The 3803-nt window shown below is 46.3% G+C and overlaps 1 pseudogene; it reads left to right on the top strand.

The window, feature by feature from the left end:
• Positions 1–1839: 1839 nt before the first annotated feature.
• Positions 1840–2515, top strand: LOC136144971 (large ribosomal subunit protein eL13 pseudogene; annotated as a pseudogene).
• Positions 2516–3803: the final 1288 nt, after the last annotated feature.

The raw sequence follows: 3803 nt of genomic DNA, 5'->3' as shown, positions 1-3803 counted from the left end.
AACAACAAAAACTGTGTTTTGCTGAGCTCTTTGAACTCGATTGCTCAGGAAACAAACAAGTTTGAAAAATTGAAGATTTCAGTTTACAGATGATGGTTAAAATCTCATACACTGCATGCCTGTGGAAAATATTTTTCATGTTGAAGGTTTTCAGTCATCTGATAGGATCATTGTACAGTTATGTAATATTTTAGGGTCCTTCAAAGCTGGGCATGTTGCGGCTCTGTTTCCAGACAGAAGACTCAAGGGTCCACACTGATAGATCTCATGGGTGGCATCCTTATCCCTCCAGGCTCAGCAATAGGATTGTTAATCCTTGAATGGACCTTCTTGTCACAAGTAGATGGTGCAGGTCTGTTATTAATAAAAGTGGATTTAAAAACAAAACTGATAATGCTACTTTTCCACTGTGAAAAAGTCATTAAAGAAAGCTGGCTTGAAAAGGGGCACAATTTTCCATGAACTTAATATTTTCAAAACCGTTGAAAAAATATTAGGTCCAGCTGGTTTCTACTTGGGGCCAGAGAGTAAATAGTTTAGGCTTTGTAGGGTTCTGGACAGTCTTGTTGCAACACTTTAACTCCATCACTGTGGTGTGAGAGCAGCTGGGCAAGACAAAAACAAACTAGGAGGCTGTTCGGTGACAAAACTTTGTGTTGTTGTTTAGTCACTAAATTGTGTCTGACTCTTTGTGACCCCATGGACTGTAGCCCGCCAAGCTCCTCTGTTCATGGGATTTCCCAGGCAAGAATACTGGAGTGGGTTGCCATTTCCTTCTCCAGGGAATCTTCCCGACGCAGGGATCAAACCCACATCTCTTGCATTGGCAGGCTGATTCTTTATTCAAGGGAGCCCAGCCCTTGAGAGCCAGTAGGCGAGGCTGGTGAGACGGCTCCTGGCACAGCTTCTTCTCTTCCTCCTGCATCCCGTCTTTCTTTTTGTACTTCTCAAAGAGTACTGGCTTGCAGCAGGAGAGTTTAATATACACAGAATGTGCCAACTGCTTTGATGATTATAAATAACTACCAATGAAGGGGGCACTGGTGAAAGTGTCTGATGCTTGGGTCAGGAAGATCCCCTGGAGAAGGAAATGCAACCCACTCCATTATTCTTGCCTGGGAAATCCCATGGACAGAGGAGCCTGGCAGGCTATAGTCCGTGCAAACAGTCAGACACAGCTGAAGTGACCAAGTACACATGCAATGAGAGAAGTCCATTTCTTTCCGCTGTATCCTCAGTCCCTAAGGAGTGTTACAGCATGCAATAAGTGCTATGCTTTGCTTGTTGGATGAAAAAAAGGAGTGAATATGTGCTGTGTCCAGGGTAATTCACCTTTTAATCCCAGTCAGGTGTTTGTACTCACTCTTCTCTGCCTGCCAGCCCCAGGCTCCTCAGGTTTGGGCTTGGGTTTTTGTCTTTGTAGGAAGTGTGTGCGAGTTTCTGAGCTAGAGATGGTTTCTTGTCAAGGTCTCCTTGTTAGTACCCTGTATGTGTTTTCTGAACCATCTCTCTGTGTTCTTGGCCTCTTGTTTCATTCTGGTCCTTTCTGCCTTGTTCTCCTTCCCCAGCTTGTTGGCCTCTTGCTGCTGTTTCTGATCCTTTGAGCCTGGCAGATGACTGCACTGGTCTTTGTACGCCTGGCTGGCCTGACTTTTATGACCAGAAGAATTATACTTCAATTAAAAAGTAAATAAAGAAAGAAAAGTAAACAAAACACCTGAGGGTAATATAGATGGCAATATCCAGAACTGAATACCAGCCCCACCCATCAGGTTTTCTCTGCTTACCAGCCTTCTCAGGTCACTGCCTTGAAATCAAGAATCTCCTACTCGCTTCCCCGGCCGTGAGCCCTCGGAGGAGGCCTTTCGGCCGCAGCCATGGCGCCCAGCCGGAATGGCATGATCCTGAAGCCCCGCTTCCACAAGGACTGGCAGCGGAGCGTGGCCACGTGGTTCAACCAGCCGGCTCGCAAGATCCGTAGACGCAAGGCCCAGCAGGCCAGGGCGCGCCGCATCGCCCCGCGCCCCGCGTCCGGTCCTCTCCGGCCGGTGGTGAGATGCCTGACGGTCAGGTACCACATGATGGTTCGCACCGGCAGAGGCTTCAGCCTGGAGGAGCTTAGGGTGGCCGGGATCCCCAAGAAGGTGGCCCGGACCATTGGGATCTCGGTGGACCCGAGGCGGCGGAACAAGTGCACGGAGTCCTTGCAGGCCAACGTGCAGAGGCTCAAGGATACCGCTCCAAGCTTGTCCTGTTCCCCAGGAAGCCCTCGGCCCCCAAGAAGGGAGACAGCCCTGCTGGAGAGCTCAAACTGGCCACTCAGCTGACTGGACCTGTTATGCCCATACGGAACGTCTATAAGAAGGAGAAAGCCAGAGTCATCACAGAGGAGGAGAAGAACTTTAATGTATTTGCTAGTCTCCGCACGGCTCGGCTCTTTGGCATCCGGGCAAAAAGGGCCAAGGGAGCCGCAGAACAAGATGTTGAAAAGAAAAAATAAAGTGCTATTGGCAACTTAGGATAAACCTGCAGTGTCCATGTGACCTTCGTTGTGTAAGGAGCCAGGGCCTGGGGGGACCTCGAGGGGGACCTGAGGTGTGTCTAACCTTTGTCACAACAGAGTTGTGAGGAAAGCGCTTTGGTACCTGGGAGGCTTGTGCTTAGTGAGAGTTCTTGTCTGGACCCTCCAGCCCGGGAGGTGCTGTGTATTCTTACCTGGGAATTTTCCATGGAAAGCCTACAGCAAGCCAGGTTTCCTTCTCTGGATGCACTTTGAAAACTAAGTGCTGCGATGGTTTGGATGATTATAATATTCAGATACCCGTAGAGAATGATAAGGATGGGAAATACAAGTAGACTGATGAAAATAAGATAAAAAATGTGATGATGGCACCATGGATGACCGTCCTTGCATGACGCCTGGAAAGAAAGTGTGGGGGATGGACCAGAGCCGCACTGTCACTTCTGTCTAGGGCTCCTTCAAGAGCTTTCCAGACCTTAATGACCAACTCGTGTTTGATAAAAACATCTCAGATCTTGATAACAAAAGAAAACCGCCTGATTCTTGTACTATAGGAGGATTCTGCCAGTGCTCTGCCTTTAAAGTATGAAAGTTGAAGCTGTTACCATGAGACAAAGGACACAACAGATGATATAAACTATGAGGTGTCACGGATTTCCGTTTGTTTGACAGAGACCAATAGAAACTCTATACTGCAGTGATGATGTCTTACAGCTTGCAGTGGCTGTAAAATACAGTTTTACTGAAATGTTGTATTTAATGGAAAAGGATTTTATAAAGCTTCCATTTTAAAATATAAATTTAAATTTTTGTTGTTGTTTTTTAGCCTCTAAGCTGTGTTCGACTCTTTTGTGACCCCATAGACTGTAGCCTTCCAGGCTCCTCTCTCTGGGATTTCCTACACAAAAATACTGGAGTGGGTTGCCATTTCGTCTTCCAGGGGAATCTTCCCAACCCAGGGATCGAATCCTTGTCTCCTGCATTGGCAGGCAGGTTAAAATTTAAATAAGCTAAAATTGAATAAAACTAAAAACTCATTTTCTCACTTGCTCTAACCGTATTTCAAGTGCTCGGTAACCACAAGAGACATGCTCACTAAATAGAGGCATATTTCAGTGTGATTTACAACTTCTCACTGATATCATGCTGTGTATGAATGAGCTAAATTTGAAGTACCAAGGAAGGAAAATCTTACTCATGACATAGGAAAATTTTTTTCTATTTCTTTAATTTTGGATCTATGTGAAATGATGGATGCTTGCGGGACTTCTTGTGATAACCA

This window comes from Muntiacus reevesi, chromosome 12 (assembly GCF_963930625.1).
Source record: "Muntiacus reevesi chromosome 12, mMunRee1.1, whole genome shotgun sequence".
In the NCBI taxonomy this organism is placed as follows: domain Eukaryota; kingdom Metazoa; phylum Chordata; class Mammalia; order Artiodactyla; family Cervidae; genus Muntiacus; species Muntiacus reevesi.
The sequence above is the reverse complement of the archived record's forward strand: the minus strand, read 5'-3'. Positions and strand labels throughout refer to the sequence as shown.